The following is a 19844-nucleotide window of genomic DNA, read 5'->3' as shown; positions in this document are numbered from 1 at the left end:
ATGTTTCCCTTTCTCAAACTTTAAAAATGAACTCTTCCTATTATAAAGTTCACAGGTGACTGAGCAGCTGACATTCAAAACATATTAAGTACAGAAAACTCTCTTCACAGGTGCAAAGATCAAGAAGCTGAAACAAAGAACACTTTGAAGCATTAATTAAAGTGTTGCACTTATTGTACAGAAATATTGGACGTTTTGAGACAAATCAAAGAATTTAAATATGTCCAGTATTGCAGATGAATTACCATAACATTACCATAGTGCTAAAAGTTAACGACCTCACAAAGTTAAAGTAACTTTACTCTGATATGGTTGCGATCGAAGCCTCGGCATGTTTGTTGAAATGTCATGACTTATATTTACACTGACACCATTGATTTGTACAAACGCCACAAGGAGTCCCCAATAGTGAAATGAGTCCAGTAGATATGCTCCATCAATAACAACATGAGGTGGAAAATGTGTACCAACCTGAAATAATTCATTATAATCAGTTTAGATCTTTCCTGTGCACCTTAGTGAATGGTAACTGAGATCCTCCCTGCTGCTTTTAATAACCAAGACAGCTCAGAGATCCGGCATGCCTCTTGGCCACATCTACATGATAAGCTGGGAAGTTGTTTTCACAAAGTATGCTTAAGCTTTCTCTTGTGCCGTTGCTATGACAGCACAGACATGAATAAGTAGCTGGAAAATGAATGAACAGGTTAACAAATGCAGTGCGAGTCTCGTGTACATACATCAGGCTCGCACTAAGCACGAGATTACTATGGTTACATTCATAGAAAGTGCCTCCATTGGCTTGCTGTTTTTTTTTGTTCTTTTTTTTACATGTAGGTGGTGCAGGTGGCGGTAACCATATGTGAAGGAGGCGCTGTTGTATGCACGCTTGGACCCATATGATTTAACAAGGAAGCCTGCAAAGTGTGGCATCTGTTGTTGCATTTGTGTAATTCAGTGTGGGAAATCTACAGCTATGGTTTAGCCTGCAGGTCATTTATTATGCATAAAGACAAGAAGCATGTTTAGACGCTTGAGTTGCAAATATGTTTGTGTAAATGTTTTCCCCTGGGGGGAAAAAAAAGAAGAAATGAGCTACTTTAAATTCTGTCCTCTACAGATATATATTTCTTTTCCCCTCTGGAACCAGGCTTAGTCTGATTTTATCAATGCAGAACTTTGTAGTGATATTCACTGAAAGTTTTACTTTTTTTTTTTTACAAAGCAAACTGGAACTATTCGTAACAGACCAACACAAAAGTTGTGTATAGCTCTGTGGATGAAGCAAAATGATGCAAGGTTTTCGAGAATTTTTCAGACTTGAAAATCTGGAAAGCAAGGACAGGGAATATGGTCAGAGCTGATGGAGCTAGACATCGGGTGATTATGAAATAAACCTCAATCTGCAAAGGGACTGAAACTGGGGGAACTTTTTACCAAGACAACCTTAAACACACACCCAGCGCTTCAGTGGGATCTGAGGAAAATGAGATCCGATTAAGACTTGAAAATTGCCGTCCGCATATCCTATTCATTCTATGTGAATGAGCTTAAGATGTTATTTAAAGGAAAATGACACTTTTACTGTGTCCCAATATGTGAAATGTCACTCAGGAAGCAAGCATGTAATGCCACAATAAATGCATTTCTTCTGTGGTGGTGTGGTGAGGGAATAATCTGATTTGAAACAAATAAGTTATGTTAGGCTCTGAAATTTATGCAAGCAGGAGAACAAGAGCGGGATGGGGGAATTAGAGTTTACCACAGGGATGGACTTCAGACTCCCTGTTTATAGAGCTTATTGAAAGCTGTGCTGATGTGCATGTAAAATGACAAATGCCTCCAAATAAAAGTCTGGGCTCTTTGTAGCGCACAGTGTACACCGCAGCTGGAATGACGATCCGTAAAGGACTAGTTATCTCACAGTGTCACAAGGCGATCGGCCTTTGTTCTACCTTCGAATATGTGAATCTGATCAGATGGTTGTGTCGGCTCCAATCAAGCCCTTATCAAACGGTTTCTTACATCTGAATTCAGATTACCTTCCAGTCTGTGGATCAAAGGTTCCAGCCAGAGCCAGGATTATGCAGCAGGAGAAAGTGCGGGAAAAAAAACAACTCAAGGCCTTGAACCGCCCAGGTTTTCATTTCAAACTGATTACTCCCACGAAGATGGACTTTATAGTGATCATTTGCAACCCCTTATTAGAGAAATTTCTGCCTCACCATCTAAAGGACAGCTCCTCGTTGTTTGATTTTTTTTTTTTTTTGCCAAAAAACATCATGTAAAAATGCAGTCTGCCCATTGACATGTGATGTCTTGAATCCAGCTAAGATCCCTGTGATTATTTAAGCTTCGCTGCACCTCTTTCACCTTTCCCACTTCAATGACACATGGAAATTATTCATCAGCTCCTTAATGGCTCGTGTCTTCTCTCAAATCCGCACCGTGCAGCGATAGAAATCCATTGAGGTGTTTTGCCTTAGGTGAGCGAAAATTCATTCTCACACTCGCTGCGACTTCAACATGAGGAAATCATTTCATTCTCAATGGTTTTCCAGAGATCTGAAAATTAGCTGGGTAAGAGAGTCTCTGCAACATTTTAGCATCGAGGGTCACTTTCATGGAACAAACTGTAAATTATAAAAGAAAACAATGTAATGCAGAAATGTAGTTTGAATGTGAAAACAAGCACTCTGTTTGCAGTACAGGTAAGACAATGTAAGTTAGTTGTCTGTTTTAAAAGGAAAAACTTAATTTACCTTTCAAAATAAATGGATGCCATGTTTAGAAATTGAGTTTTTAAGAAACCTGTTTGTACTCTCGGTGTTAAAAACTAAATTAGAGACACTTCTTTAGATTCGAAGTCAAGTTTAGTCTGCGGCTGTCCTAACCTCTTACCCAACCTGTCCAAAATAGATTGCATGTTAGTGAAACAAAATACTGCACTAAAGATTAAAAGTCAAAGATTAACACAAAGTATTGTGTTATTGTGAAGCTGATAAATGCATTTCAAATTATAAAGTTTTCTTTAGCTCTGCTGCTGGAGGTCAAGACATTTTCACAAGACAATTTTTTTTTCATTTCAACTGAAGGTTTCCTGGTTGGATAAATGAACTATTTTATTTCAAGTGGCAATTCCTCTTAAAGATAATGCTTCCCTTTTTGTCTTCTGCTGCATTTTCAGATTTAAGCAATGTAACATTAATTTGGATTCTGAAAGTTTTTTTTTTTTCATTTTGCAAGAGTAATAACAAACGTCTTGCTATTTTGTTTCACCTTTCTTGTCAGACTCCTTTTGTACTCTGTAGACCGCATTGCTCTGAGACAGTCTGTTTCTTTAAGGGAAAGAAACAGAGGGAAGGTGACTAATGAGTCTCCACTACTTCATCACAAATTGGTGTTCTGGGTTCAGTTACGCACAGCGGTGATCACGAAGGCTCCAGAGGACAAAGGTCAGGTCAGCCTCTTGACCTGCCAAACAGGTCAAGAGGCTGAGCACTAACCTACAATACATTCTTGATGTAACACCAGTTGACCTTCCAGACCTTAACCTTCACCAGAGTGCCTGTAAATTAAATTTTCTATAATAGAACTATCGGTCATACTTGTCTTGCTATTCTTCTCCTTTGCAGTATTGTTGTTTTTTTTTTTTCAGTTTTATGTCGGTGGATTATTGCAATGTATCTAAGATCAAGATCTAATAAATATCTCCACACACACACGCATTCACACGCACCTACACACACACCTCCACGAGCTCGAGATCGCTCTACCTGACTTTCGATCTATTCAGCCACATTTTAAAAGACAATTGTTGTTGTGTCTTCATGTGATGAGCCTGTCCTTTCTCCAGTGGACTGAAGACATGTTTGATATGGTTGAAATATAATAACAGTCTCAGTTACCAGTATAGCAAAAGTGAGAAATTGTTTATTTATTTATTTTTTAACTGAAAGTCTAAAATCAGTGGTGCCTAAAATCTTTAAGGTCTGGTGCAGTGAATAAATTGGTTTTTACTGAGAATCTGTCAACTATTAATTGAATTTTTAGGTTATTCTTCAGGTGATCTTTGTTTTGTTTGTCCCCTGTTCAATTTGTAGTAGCAGATTATAACCATTTGTTTGTTGAGATGTTCATGTTGTTTCCTTTGTCATTATTTAAAACATCATACATTTTATCACACTTAATAACATTTAATTTAGATCCAGCTCTGGGTTCTCCTCTCACTGGAAAAAAAAAAAAAGAATCCAGCTGCAGGCAAAATGTGCAGTTTCCATCGTCCTCGCTAAAACCTCGGCACTTTCAAAAAATCACAACTTGGCATATTCTCCTCATTGTACCTGTAAACACAATCTACAATGGTAAACTGTTAAACACAGTCATATTTGTTATTATGCGTCCAGTTGTTAACTGGGAAATAATTTGGACATGTTTTGCTTTGTGCACACTTCAACAGAACGGAAAATCAGGCATGAGCTGAAAGGGGCATTTGCTGTGGGGCCTCAGAAAGGTGCAGGAGTTTAGAGTGAAGTTCAGTTTACAGATATCTGTTGCAGTGGGATGTGAGGAAAAACAAAACAAAACGCTTACTAAAGTTTTCCTGGAGGAATCACCATTAGATGTGGAAACTATTGATGTGTCTTTGAAGTAACACAGAAGACTCGTATTGATGATGAGTGTGATGATGTTCGAAGCCTTACAAGGTGCCCGTTCCACATGGCTGATTCAGGAACTGGGTCACCAGCTTGCCTTTAAATCAAAATATGAATGCTGCTCATTTTCCCATCACATGTTGTTGTCTTGGGGTTGCATTACATGTGTTTGGAACTTATTTGAGATCCTTTATTTGTGATGGACCCAGCAAGAAAAATGAGGTTTTCCCAGTCAGGTAGCATTTTGATCTCATTTCTCCTAATAAGGTTTGCACATAGCAATAAATCATCACCAGTAACAACTACCTGAGTGAAAAAAAAAACATCATAGCATATCCAGGGTTCATTTTTTTTTCTAGTCCCTGATGCCTTAAAATTGTGTGCGTTATGTTCAAAAGAACTCGAATGTGACAATAAAACCTCATCTTTGCCGAGACATTATAGAGATCCGCATGACAACAAGCTCACAATAGAAAAGCACAAACTTTTGGGTTTAATGGACGATGCAATGCTTTTTATTGTGGCTATTAATGTAATACAGTAAATTTTTGCTTATGATAAAATTGCGTGCAATGTTAAGACTCTAATTTCATGGACAGTCTTAGTACTTTCCTTAAGTATTTCTTCATGCTTATGAAATCTGTTAGCATGTCTCAAATATCATCCATGGGACATTCATTAGCACACATTTGTGTTTCTGAATAACAGCATGTCTTCTTTGTAGTTGTGGGTTTTTCCGTACATTTGTAGCATTAGCAAGAGGTAGAGCAAAAGTGTGAATGACATTAGGTGTTCCCAGTAATGTACTGTCATTTTTCTCTAGCTCATATGTGATGCATATGTAATCCAGTGAGGCACTCGTGTGTTTTAGTTTTTGTATGAAAAGAGCTAAAACGTGAAAAGCAAACTGAGCTTAAAAGAGATGTACAGATGAAAACTAGGTGTAATCTTGTCTTCCAGAGATCTTTAAGAGGAATGTTGCATCAGAGCCTGTTGTGAAAAAAAGAACAATCGTTGCAAGTCTCCTTTTTAGTCCGAGATGACAGCTTTAACAGAGAGGAGGCCGCTACAATCCTACTGAAGCAATAATGTGAAACACATCGTTTTCGGGCGCTCAAATAAGACAATTGCATCCCATATGCATGTGGATATGAAACATTGTAGAATGATCTTTTACTTTAAAATTAAAATATCAAAGGACAGAAAATCTTTACAGTTTGAGTTAATGAAAATTAAACTCAGACATCAACAAATGTTTTTCATTTAAAAAAACAAATCCTGTCATATTTCTACCATATTTATTATTAGTTTAAAAAAAATGTGTTTACAGTTTCTCAAATGTGAACTATAATATGCAAATTCACATTTAAATACAAAACTTCCATGTATGGATAGAGTCTTTTCATTCTGTTCTATCCTCTTTATGGCTTTGGGTATTTATCATGCCGATGTTGCTAAGACCCATATTCACACCATTTTTAGGCTTGTTTAATAATCCATAATCCTCCTCATACATTATTGAATGAACAAGTAGAAATATACTGTAATTCACAGAAAGTATGCACACCACTGTTGAACTTATATTCACAATTTCTAACTCCTATTATCCTTAATGTTGGAGATTCAGATCTCTTCATTAAAGTTGAAAAAATTCTGCTGCATATAAAAAAAAAAAAAATTTACTAATAGTTGTGCTAATCACAAGTCAGTTAGCAACAAAAGCTAACAGCATGTATTAGCTTGTTTCATTCGCCACACCATTTTATAATTGGATTTTACACATCAGGATCACAAAAATATCAATGACTGTGTATCTTTCAATGTTGGGGAAAAAACTTTGTTTCAATTTTCTTCCCAAAGTTGCCTCAGCTCAGTTAAGTCTACAGATATCAGCTTCTCTGCTTGGTAAAGTCCCACCAAAGCATTTCTGTCAGGTTGAGGTGCGAACTCTGACTGACAAACTGTGAGAGTTCCTGTGTAGTACCAAATCAACATGACTTAAACTGGCAAAAATGCTGCTGACGTGGTCATACTTTCTGCTTATCAATAAATCAAGAGTTGTTACTTCCTTCCTTATGCCCGGTCCCTCTACCTTTCCTTTCCTGTGTCATTTATGTATTCATTTCTTCAGCCTTTCCATTTATGTTTCCTGTCCCTGTTTCTTGTTCAGGTGTTATGTTTACACTATCACCAGCCCACAGTATCTGCTATAAATTGATAGTAAGCATTGATCATTTCAATTTTAAGATTCCACTCTGCAAAGTTTTGTCTGGAAAAGCCTGTGTTTGCTTTCGGTTTTTAACAAGAGCCGTACTGGAATATAGACTTCACCCAAAACAACTTCATTCATCTGCATATTCAACAGCGCCCAGATTAGACTACACTCCCAGTGCTCCACACCTCGCTTTACCCAAGGCACTTGCACAACAATAAAGAACCACACTTTTCACAAGTAGAGTAGAGCCATCATTACCATTGTTGGCCAACAAAAAGCTCATGTTTTCACAGGAACTGAGTCATCTATTGAATTAGAGCCACAACAGCCATGTTGCCTCTCTCTCTGGGGACACTCTAATGCTCTTTTCAGCAGCGTATCTCTGTCTCATTCTAAATTTTTCAGGCTATTTTCCCCATATGTGTGCATCTCTGCTTTGTGGGTGGCATTGTGATTTGTTATGCTGTGACTCTCTTTTATCTGCCAAGTAGATTAATTTGTGAAAGTTCAGTGCCCATTTATTAAAAGAGAGCGCATATAAATTAAACTGAGACGGTCATAAATGGCTGAAAATGATGAAGAGCCCAATGAAGTGTTTATGAACACGGCTGTTTTCATCAGCGGGTTGTCTTTGTTTGAACGTGACGCGCTGGACTCTCTTCTGTGTAGAGAGTGAGAGGCACACTGTACAGTACTGCTTGTATTATTCCTGAGTGTTTTCGGCGACATGCACTCCAAGCTGTGCAAGCCGTCCATATCATTTAGAGCTGTGGATTCGGAGTCCCAATTTATGAAGGTATGACTGTTTGATTTGTTAAAAATGATCTGCCTGCAGGAGTACTGAAAGAGCAGCAGAGAGAAAAAATATAATCAGCTCTGACCATTGAAGCTATCTTGTTTATATAGAGGTAATTTCTTCTGGAGTTGCACGAAGCATCATCAGAAATATAACTTTTGATTGAAAGACAGAAAATTATTCATGGATTTCAATACTCTTTACTGATTAAAAAAGTCTGCAGTATGCTTTGCAAAGTCGAAGAAGTACAGCTGTTGGCATCACTTACAGCTGCAAGTGTTTTGAGGTGTTTCTACCAGCTTTTAAAAATGTGCACTGATATTTTTCCCGTTCTCCTTTGCTAAATCTCAGTCAGATTTGATGGAGAGTGTGTGTGGACAAGACATAGAAAGCATTGCTATAGTTTCTGAACTGGATTTAGGTTTGAACTGTAACTGGGCCGTTCCAGAACATCAATGCGCTTTGAGCTAAACCAATTTATTGCGACTGCGAGAAGGTGAACCTATGTTACCCTCAGGTCTTTTGAGGGTTCAATCGCTGCGGACGAAACTGTGGACTGATTTGTAAAGCTCAACAGATAGTTCCCAGGTTATTTAAATGTTTGTACCGGTAACATCTCCCTGCTTTGGACTTTACTATTTTTTTTCTGGGTTACGGACCACATTGTGTTAGTTTATGACTTGCAGTATAGTAAGAAATGTAATGGACTGGAGCTGCTGACAGATCATGTTCCTCAGAGGATGTATTAAGTCTGTCTTCCCTATCACCTCAAAAACACTTATATGAAAGCCAATGGATGCATGACAGTTAAAAGGTTAATATATGTTAAAAATTTAAACAGGTTTTGAAGACAACTGATCAAAATATTCTAATCTAGTATATCAAAAATAGCACTTCATTTTAAAAGGATAAGAACAGTAATTTAATTCTGCGCAACATTTTGAATGAGGTCACTAATTACTTTGGGAGGAGCAGCTCCGTTACCGTGACTGGATCTAAAGCCTGACTGAAATTACTTCAAGATGTCATTTTGTATTAGAAATGCCATTATTTCCACTGGCACAAATTTTAATACATGTTTCTAATGAAGGAGGGATTTTATACAACATTTCATATCCTTACAGTATGAATTATTGTTATATATATATATATATATATATATATATATATATATATATATACATATATATATATATATATATATATATATATATATATATATATATATATATATATATATATATATATATATATATATATATATATATATGAGTGATTTCACTGAGACTGCACTTTAAAATATTGCCAAATACACACATAAAAATATTTCCAAGCATGAGTTGTGACCCATGTGACTTCAATGAGGTTAATCGTTAGTCATCTACTCACCTTCCAATTATTTCACTGGTGGCTCAGTGAATGAAACAGCTGGGATATGAGATTTTCTAGCCTTTTTGGTGAATTATGACCACTCAGGCATTACACTCCATGTACTCATCAATAGCGTCATAGCTTGAAGACTGAAAAACTGAAAAATAGTCATAAAGCAATTAAGTAAAGAGCAAGCTAAGAGAAGGAAAAGGTTAATGTAATGGATTCCTATTAGCATTTTTATGATACAGATCCTTTAGCAAAAGCATGTCAATTTATGGTTAAAATTTGCTACTGTTTTAAAAAAGATATTAGAACGAGGGAAGGTTTGCATGTCACACGTCCTTAAGGTTTGATTTTATTGAGCACACTCATGGGAATTAATTCAACCTGAAGGTTACATTTCACTATAGACAGTATAACAAGTTGGACATTAAAAGCATCTCCATTCTGAAGCTGCAGTTTATGAATGAGGAAACAATTAATCACATTGTTGGCATTGATATGTTGTCCACTTTGACCTTTGTTTCTTGGCTCTACAGGCCTTTATTTGGTCATGAGTGGAGAGGAAAGTGGGTTGTGACAGAAGGGGAAGGCATTCAGCAAAGTTCTCCAGGCACAAGAGTGTGCTTGGACCAAGCACTGCTCTGCACTGACCCTGCCTGCTTGAGTTAGGATGGAAGAACACCGATTCACCAAGAAGAGCAGACTAAAAACCCCTTATGATCAAAAGGAACACAAAAGGCCTATAACACAACTGAACTAATCGTGAATTAATGGAATAATTAATTCTGCAGCATGGTTGAAAATCCTCCAGGATAGAGTCTCGCCATCCGCTGAATTACACTTGAGTCAGGGAGGAGGACAACAATTCACATCATGCCAACAAATTCAACCCCCAGTAAAAATGCTAGTTCTGAAGTAGCACTATGTTTAAGTTTAAGTCTGAACTCAAGCATGATTGAGGTCCTGTGTCTTGGCCTTAGACAAGTTAATATTTCAAAACCCTTTAATGTGGCTTAAGTAAAACAACAAGGAAAGGAGAGTGGATCAAACATCCACTCATTGCCACTTATCACAAATGTCCGATGGTAGTCACTGTCACCAATGACAAACACAGCCAATTTTTAGGTGTTGGGGAAATATTACGTTTCTGTACATGGAGAGGTTAAGGTGGATCTTTAAGGGAGGAAGTACTTTATTCATGGCTTTGTATGTACCTTCATCAAGCTACAATTTAACATATGACATTTTAGTGATTTCTAAAATGGGAATATTACATAACATGATGAGCTTGAACAGACACGTGTGGAAAAAAGTGACCTTGGATTAGATATTATGTCCCTCCAGATTGACCTTTGGTTAATGCCAATGTCATGGGATTACAGAAAGCCACCACTCCTCAATTTGGCACGCAGTGTTACTTGATAGTGCATTATCTGTGCAGGAAAGATCACATAAGGTCAAGCCTATTTACCTGACATGTTTGTCCCACAGACTCTTGATTCTCCCAGTGTGATATTTAGAGGTTTGTCTAGTTACATTCAAACTTGAAATAATAGTACTCAGTATTTTTAACACCTGACTTCCCCAGGCTGCCAAACCAACACAACACCCACTCCATCATTATTTTTTATTTCATTACTTTCAGATCACCGGTGCACAGTCGCTAAGCTGAGCTTTATCGTTTTGCATTTAATTTCCTCCAAGGCATTTATGTCAAGAAGTGTAGGGAAAAACTTTAAATTTCTCAGCATTCATGTCAGCATGGCACAGTAGCACTGTCATATGTTTGACTGAGTAAAAAGTGAGACTGCTTACTTTATAGATGAGCACAACATTCCAAATAACAAACCATTATATCAGTGGCAGATTAATTATAATGCTTTAGAAATTGAACTGATTCTTTCTTTTTATGTTATAAGTTGTTAAAGATATTTGTTTTATTTCAAAATCTTGTATTAATTCTGTGATACTGTCATTTTAGACAGAGAACTTGTCAAAAGACAGTAAAAAAAAAGTCACAACAGATATTCTCTACTTTAATACTGAATTGATTCAACATAATGAGTATGCAGTCCTTTAAGCTTATGGTTATTCTTTTTGTTGACATAATGGACAAAAGTCATGGAACAGATTCAGAGCCAATGTTAATTTGATTTAGAATATATATTGCTACTTTGTCTATTAGTGCTGGGAGATAAAACTTGATTAATTCATGTAAATCCTTCTAATTAACTACATGGATTTTTAATCATATCCCACTTCTTGAGTTTTTTTAATTATGGGTTGGATTTTTCTGTTTATCCTGGCAGATGTAATATAATATTCCAGACTATACTCAGGCGAGTTGGGGGTAGAGATGCAGACTTCCTGGTGTAGCTGCTGGATTGAGCATATAGAGCTGAAATCTTTCACTTTGTACCAGAGAGATTATTTGGATAAACCCTTACTTTGAATGCTAAGGAAACAAAAGTTGAAGAAACTGAAACTTGTTGTGACATGTTTTTTGTTGTTGTTGTTGTTATGTTTTCTGCTTTTGTTTTCTCTGTTACAGCCACAGATTTTTGTCTTCAGCTTTTAACCATAAAAATGAAAACTTTCAGTGGGGGCCCTGGTATCCTAGAGCAGTAATGAGCCGCTCTAGGATAATAATATTCACTATTTATGGTGCACATAATTAAAACTGCAGTTGATCTTTCTTTTGGTCTTTCTCATCTGCTAATTACTCGCTCAGTTTGTGTGCTGTGAGTTGTACCAAATATCCAATGGACCCAAAATAATTTAGGCAATTATTTCTTAAAAAATGAATCATGTGTTATCGTGTCAAATGAGCAGTCAAATGGAATATTCAAGTAATTAATCTAAGCTAATCTCCTCTCATCATTTCTTTTAAAGCAAATTTTATAAGCAGGTTGTTTTTACAATACAAAACAAGCACTGCTGTGGATGTTGTTACATGCTAAAAGTCATACTCTGTGCAGGAAGCTCACTATATGGTAAAGCAGTTGGCTATGAACTCCTCATTTCCACATTACTGTCCTTGAATAGCTCATGACTCTGCAAGGTATTTCTGCATCTCACTCCTGTCACAGAGGGACCGTAATTGTGCAGAAACAAGAACTTTTGAGAATCCCACATATTATCCTTGGCGAATAGCGTGAAGACTCAGGGGAAGCTGAGGCCAAACTTCAGCAAAAGCTGTTCTCATTAACATTTTCTTGACAAAGTCACTAGTTGCCCTAAATGGAGAAACCAGATAGAGGTCATGATGGAGGAAAAGGATAAAACTAAGTATGTTGATCTTATTGAAGGACACTGACACTTTTTAAAAGTTCACAACTGTAACCGGTGGTGGATTCTGTCAACCATAGTGTGAATGTTTCATTCATTTTTTTCTGGTTTATTCCCTTTAGAGTCATGACATTGGTAATACAGTTTAGATTTGAAGCCCAAGGCAGACCCAATGAGTATAAAAGTAATCTCATTGCCAGAATTCAGTTATATACACTGTGTTCCACATTATTCTGCAAGTGATATTTTCTCAGATTTTCTTAAATGGTCAATGCAAATGATGGTCAGTATAATTTTTAAGTCATGAACTATTACAGTATAAATTAAATTTTACAGAACAAAGCTCCCCTTGAGAATAGTATTTTTTTTCAAAAATAAAAAAACTCAAAATGCTCTGTTCCAAATTATGATGCACTGCAGATTTTCTAAACATTTTATGGATCATAAAGAACTGCAAACGGTCATTCTTTGAATGTGCAGCATTAAGTGGACACTTGTTCTAAAATCAAAACTATTTCAACCAAAAACATCTTAACAGACGAGTCACATAATAACATAGAACCCCTTCTTTAATATCACCTGCACAATTCTTGCATCCATTGAACTTGTGGAAAGTTTCTGCTTGAATTTCTTTGCAGGATGTCAGAAAACCTTCCCAGAGCTGCTGTTTTGATCCAAAAGAAAGATCAACTACAGCTCTTCTGCTTGAGGAAACTACAAAGCTTCTCAATAGGGTCAGAGGTCAGAGGAGGATTTTGACCACACCATGAGTTTCTCCCCTTTTATGCCCATAGCAGCCAATGATACTATGGTATCCTTGCAACATGAGATGATGCATTGTGATGCATCATTTTGCTACTGTACCTTCATTTTGCTACTGAAGGTACAGCTCTTCCTTTTGAACCATGAAAGAAAGTGATCAGTCAGAAAGTCCATATCTTTTGCTGAGGTCATTTTCACACCTGAAAGGGCCGACCAGCTCTCTTACTCTTTGTCACTCTCTCTCTCTCTCCATGATTTCAGCCCAATAAATGACTCCACCACCTCCTCGCTGACAGCTGTATTGGGATGAGGTGGCCATCCGCCACCAATCCACTACTGCGTCCATCTGGACCATCCAGGCTTGCGCAGCAGTCATCAGTGAACAAGTTTGTTTGAAAATGAATCTTCATGTGCGGCTGGGCCCAGTGCGACCATTTCTGCTTGTGAGCTCTGGTTAGGGGCGGCCAAATGGTAGGTTCATACACCACAAGCCTCTGGAGGATCCTCCATCTTGAGGTTCCAGAGGCACCAGCAGCTTCAATTAAACGTTGGCTGCTTTGTAAGGGCATTTTAACAGCTGCTCTCTTAATCTGATGAATTTATCGAACAGAAACCTTCCTCATTTATCTTTATCTGTACAAATCCATCTTTGTTCTGAATCAGCCACAAATCTCTTCACAGTACCATGATAACGCTTCAGTTTTTGTTAAATATCTAATGTTTTCATGCCTTATCATACAGCACTAAACTATTTTAATACTTTTTGTCAGCAGAGACAGGTTTCTTTCTCTGTGGCTTGAAACTTGTGGCCTACTTAATAATGTGGAACATCCTTCTTAGATTTCCTTTAATTGAGCTCCCCAGACAAACTAATCAACCCAGTTCTCTGAAATGAATTAAGAGCCCTGACACACAATACCATCTATAAATTTAATAGCAAAACAAAAAATTAAAGCTTTTTGACACTTAAATCTAATTTGCATAATAATTAGTGTATTTGTGTAGCAGCTAATTAGTAATGTTACTGACACAGCATAGATTTTTCCACTTTTACATTAAAGTAAAACCGGGGCCCAACCCTGATGTGACCAGAAGCAACAGCTGCTTCTGAGGCCTCAGCCTGCCATTGTGACAAGAAGAAATCCACATCTATGGGACTGTCTTGTCTATTGCCCATTAGTGTTGAAAGCAATCATTGTCTCAAGCGTGAAATTGTCTCACTTGGTCCGCATGGAATATTTGCAGTTATATTGATCTCTTCAGCTTAACGTCCAGTGATAATGAAGACTGAGTGTCGGGAAACACAGAGACTGTCGAGATCCCAGCACTTCAGAATAGTTAGACTTGTCATCGCACATTCAATCAACGTTATTTTCTCAATCAACCACAAGGCAGAGTCAAAACTGACAATACAAGTGCTGATATTATTGCATGTTGTTTGACTAAAACCAGACAGCATGTGTTGTTTGTAAAGTATGAAGGCTGGTTCGTGTTTCTAAGCAAAAGCACAAGCAATTTCTAAAATGTTTCGAATGTAAAAAGAATTTAATATTCTATGAGTATTCATTTTAGCTTCATGTATAAAATTTCTACTCTTCAGTGTCACTTATTGTCCCTGCTGCTAAATCGCAGCTCTAATGTTGCACATCTGCCATGACCAGCAGGCAGACGTAGTTTGGTATAATATGTCTGTCAGGATTTTTGTTTGTGTTTTGGATTTTTTTTTCCTTTTGTCTGATCAATTTCATTTTGTTCTGCAGCTCAGTTTAACATCTGCTCTTGATCAGACAGAATTTTATATACCTGGTGTTTGCCTTTCGCTGATTCACTCACTCACTGTGAGCCTTCAATAAATATCAGATTTTGAACTTTCCGTCTGTGTAAAATGCATTCGAAGTTGGAGGGAAAATCAGAAAACTCCTTTCTTACACGGTTGTTTAAACTTTCATGTTACTTTAACAATGAATGTAGTAGTAATAGACAAATGGTTACCAAACTTTAAATAGAAAGCATTTTAAAACAGTTTACAATTTTTAAATATTGTTGCCTTGATTTGAAGTCATTTAAATTAAATTAGAGATTTCTAAAGCTCATCAAGAATTATGCATTATATTTTCTTTACTTGAGAAGAAACATATTCAGATGTTTAAAAATATTTAAACATCTGAATATTTTAAACATTCAGATGTTTAAAAATATCTGAATGTAGGGGTAAAATATCTATTACCCCTACTTCTACCTAAATAATAAAATAGGAAAATAAAAAAAATACTAGAAAACCACTAATGCAATTAATAGGTACTTATTCTATAGCAGGGTTAATGCACTTGAATGAAAACAATAAATACTAAAGATGTTTTTATTATAACACAATATTGTTTTAACAGCAGTAAGAATGACTCCTGCTTTTCTGCCTTAAGTGAAATCAGTCAAATCTTGTTAAATATGCATTTTTTTTTTTTTTAGAAGTTTCCTAAAAATGTGATATATCGTCTACTGAGGCAACAAGGGCTGCGCAGTGACGCCTTGTTGCCTTGCAGCAAGAAGGTCCAGGGTTTGATTCCCAGCCCGGGATCTTTCTCCACGGAGTTTGCATGTTATCCCAGTGTGTGCGTGGGTTCTCTCCGGGTACTCCAGCTTCATTATGAGCTGAACATACACAGGACTCAGATTATCCTGTGCTGAAGGAGCTGCAGCTCTTCAACAACCATTTCACAAATCAACACAGACAGTGTTAAATAATTTGACACAGTTTGTAAACAACCCAGAAATGTGTTGGAGAGTTAGTGACGTAGGTAAGTGGCAGAAAGATAAACCCAAAGTTTGCAAATTATGCCACACAGAGACGGTGTGTGATCCCTGATCTGCACCACTGTGGTGCAGACATTTGGAAGATGGGAAAGTCGTCACTGGAGGAATGTTCTGCGGCAGGTGAGGAAGATGCTCTTGCTATTATAGTCTCCCTGACATAGACACTATATCTGGAACATAGCATCTATCTGGAGGAACTCAGAGGTTTCATTCTGTCCTCTGCAGCAAACTAAAAAGAGCGGGTCCTGGTTTACTGCTCCTCATCCTTATCAGAAGGATGAGGAGCAAATCTGTGCATTTTAATTGTCAACTGACACGTGCGTTGTAAAATTTAACCAAGCATATTTGGTTTTGCCCTTGTAGTCTTCCTTTACCAACAAACACGTCCTCATTTGCTAAGACAAAGAGAGGGGAAAATTCAATCAACTCTAAATCTGCACTCTCATACAGAAACAAAAGCTGGGTGTTGAGGAAAACAGTTGCAGTCATTGTTGTTGTCCAACTTCTCCCACCTTCTGGCGAGTAAATGCAGACACTGTTGTCTTTGTCTTGACAGTTTGCTTTAGAGGAAGCCTCTCACGAAGCACCCAGCTCTGCTCCCAGAGCCTCTGAGGTCATGGATTATTCATGGGATGTGGAAAAGAACGACATAGTCCCAGTGTGTAGTTCATATGCCAGGAAGCCTGACAGGACTGGCTGCCTGAGGTCAACAGAAAAAGATAAAGCAACATTTATTCGCATGGTGTTCATCATAACAAATGATTGCTGATGATTAATGGGACTGACTGTGGTAATGTTATACGTTCATGCATCATTGATGGTTTTAATGGATGGAAAGCATTAGCATAAGTATTTTTTGGGCAAGTCTCCATCGAAAGACAAGTTGAATGACAACAGAAAACAGAAGCATCATGAACCAACGATAGGACAGCTTGGAAAAAAAAACATGCTAAATTGCCTGTTTTGACACAAAACAACTGTTCGCTTTGTATGGATTACGTAACAGCAGGAATTAAGAATTTTACTGAGATGGCAGGAAGCCAACTCTTGCTCTCTCAGGGTGGAGGGTCTTTGAAAACATCAACTAGTTGGAAGTATGACATATCAGTACGCAACAATCGGTCGTCGTATTTTGTTTCTAAGCCAAGAGATAACTTAAAAACATTTTATAAGACAAAAAGAACATTTCATACACTTCCGTTCATGGATGATGAGGTAGATAGAGTACTGTATATCTTGTTGTTTGTGAGCACAAATTTATAAAGTCAGGTGAAAAAGTTTTCTTAAACATGTCTGGTCAGAGAAAAAAAAATTACATATTTTTGATTAGTTGATTCTGACTCGATTAACACACATCAAAACTGTGTTATTTCAAGATTAATTTATTACCTAGAATCAGACACCAAATTTTCTAAAAAAAAAAATAATAATTGCTTTTACTGATATTAGTTGAACGCTCAATGAATACAACTCAAGATGGGGGATGATTCTTGCTTGATGACGGGGTGAAGTGTTATTTTTGATGAAATTTCCATAGATAAGAGATAATTGCTGAGTTTTGTCTAGCCTACATGTGAGTCAATCAGCTGATAATATTGAAATTCCCTGGTTCACTGCCGACCTTTAGGCGGTATGAAGTGGACAGATGAAAAGAGTTTTGTGTTGGTTGAGGATGTTCAGGGTTTGCTCCTGTGGAGGAACAGAGCAGAGGGTCACCAAAGACCTGAGATTAAGTGAGATGTTTCCCTAATACAAGAAAACAGAGATTTAACAACAAGAAATAACTTGAAGGAAAACGTTTACAGCTACCTCCCCTCTGACAGGTTGGCAGCTGAAGTAAGTTACAATTGGTCCTCTTAAGCAATGTGGCTTGACAAGCAGATGTAAAACAAGGGTGCAAATCAGTGCAGCATGAGCAGCTCTGCCCTCAAGGAGAACCAGAGCACAAGGAAGGAACGGTGGAGAGAGGAGAAACAGAAGACGGATACAAAACACAGCTTGTACTTCCATGGAGCAGTGAAGCATGTGCAGGCAAGCAGCGGAGAAAAGGCATGCAGGTCCCCTGGGAGTGGAAGCTGCTTCTCAAAGTCACCTTTAATATCTTCACCAGGTTAGAAGAGAACTGACAGACTAAACTGTATGAACTTGAGAGGTGTTCCTCCTGTCCTGATTAATAAGCAGAGTGTCTGACTTTGAGTTTTGTGAAAGTCCACTCACCTCAATTAGGGCTTCAGTAATCATGACATATTGTTTCAACAAAAATGAACAAACAGCTTGGTATAGAGCTAGTTTCTCTCTCACCTTCTCTGGTCCTCAGACTTGGACTGAGCTCTGTAAAAGTGAAATGTTTCAAATTCAACATGTGGCGCGTTCAATTTACCACAAGCTTAGGAGTTGGTACTTTGGGCTCAGAACAAACATCATAATCAAGATAAGTGTGTTTCAGTTGCAAGTTGTCAACCAAGTGTAGTTTGCTAATTTTAATGCTCAGTGGCCAAACTGACTAAACACTGAAGCGACTTGTTGCCTGATACGGGGTTGTGCAGACACATGAATGTGACTGATTTAATATGACACAAAGAATCAAATAAACTGATCATTAGTGTAACTACGTTAACCTTGCGGATTGCATCTAGGAGCTTTACTAACTTTGCTAGGGATTTTCTTATTTTGTGTCTTTGTTGATGTTCTTTTCATTTTATTTCTCAGTTTTTCTTGACAGCGCATGACCTGTTTTTGAATCTACCTCAAAGGTTCAGGCTGTTTTACTTCACAGACAGACTGGCCTCATTAAAGTAGACTCTTTTTACACACTGTCATATATGACTTCATAATAATGAGTTTTTTTTTTTTTATCTCTTCCATGGTTTTATGCAATGTAATATTGACTTTATCGTCATAAAATGCAAGCAGGAAGGCTGCAACGTGTTGGAATTGGAAACAAAATGTGCCCAAAATGAGACGCTTTATTTCACGCACAGCATGATGGTCCATCATTTCTTTGTTTTTCTTTGTTCATGTGATGTAACCGTATCTTGGTCTTCCAATCATTGGCCAGTCTGGCCATGCAACTTTCCTTTTTGAGTAGATTCCAGTAGCCATATTGCTGGGACTTGACCATCATCCAAGTTTTTCTCCTTTTTAAGCAGAATTTTTCTAAGCAGCGGTTGTTTTTCTAGTGTTTGGGGTTTGCATGGGTGATATTACAACTTTGCATATTTTTGAATAAAAAAATAAAAAAAATTTGTCAAAATATTAGACACTATTTAAGTTTATTCAGGGATTTTTTTTTTATTGTTGTTGATGTTCTTTGATTTACATTCGCTGAGCAAAAATCTACAAATGATGGTGTGAGTTTGTCTCCATTTCTTGCTTACTTGTGCCACATATAGTGGAGTATTGAGACCGTTGTTGCCCAAAAAAGAAAAATGCACAGAAGATAAAATATTTGCCAAATAACTTAAAAACTCTCTGAAGCTCAAGTCTGCAAAACAAGAGAAATTTCTATAAAACCAGCTTATTCTCTGACCTTGTAATGTCAGAATGCAGATAACATCAAAGTTTCTTCTTGTACATATGTGTAATTAATGTAGAAAGTTCTGAATTTTTGGCAGTGATTTTTTTCCTCTGTAGCCACATTTTTTTTTCATTGATCTACCATGGGACTAATACATTGTTGTGCATTTTGTAATATTTTTATTTAGTCCAGAGATTTCTTTGTTCATGGAAAGGAATGTGATTTCTTGCCTAAAATAAGGAAACTTAAGGATATGAGCAACGGGGAACTTTAGCACCAGCATAATGAACAACACTTTCAAATAATTTGTTTCATAATTCCAATATGCTAAAAATCAATATTACTGCAGCAGGTCCTGAAAATATATAGTTTTACCAATATAATTCCAGCTGGCCTTGCATAAGAAGAAGCTGAACTGTGGTG

Source organism: Poeciliopsis prolifica, unplaced genomic scaffold (genome assembly GCF_027474105.1).
Source record: "Poeciliopsis prolifica strain line A6 unplaced genomic scaffold, Auburn_PproV2 SCAFFOLD010, whole genome shotgun sequence".
Classification (NCBI taxonomy): domain Eukaryota; kingdom Metazoa; phylum Chordata; class Actinopteri; order Cyprinodontiformes; family Poeciliidae; genus Poeciliopsis; species Poeciliopsis prolifica.
The sequence above is the reverse complement of the archived record's forward strand: the minus strand, read 5'-3'. Positions refer to the sequence as shown.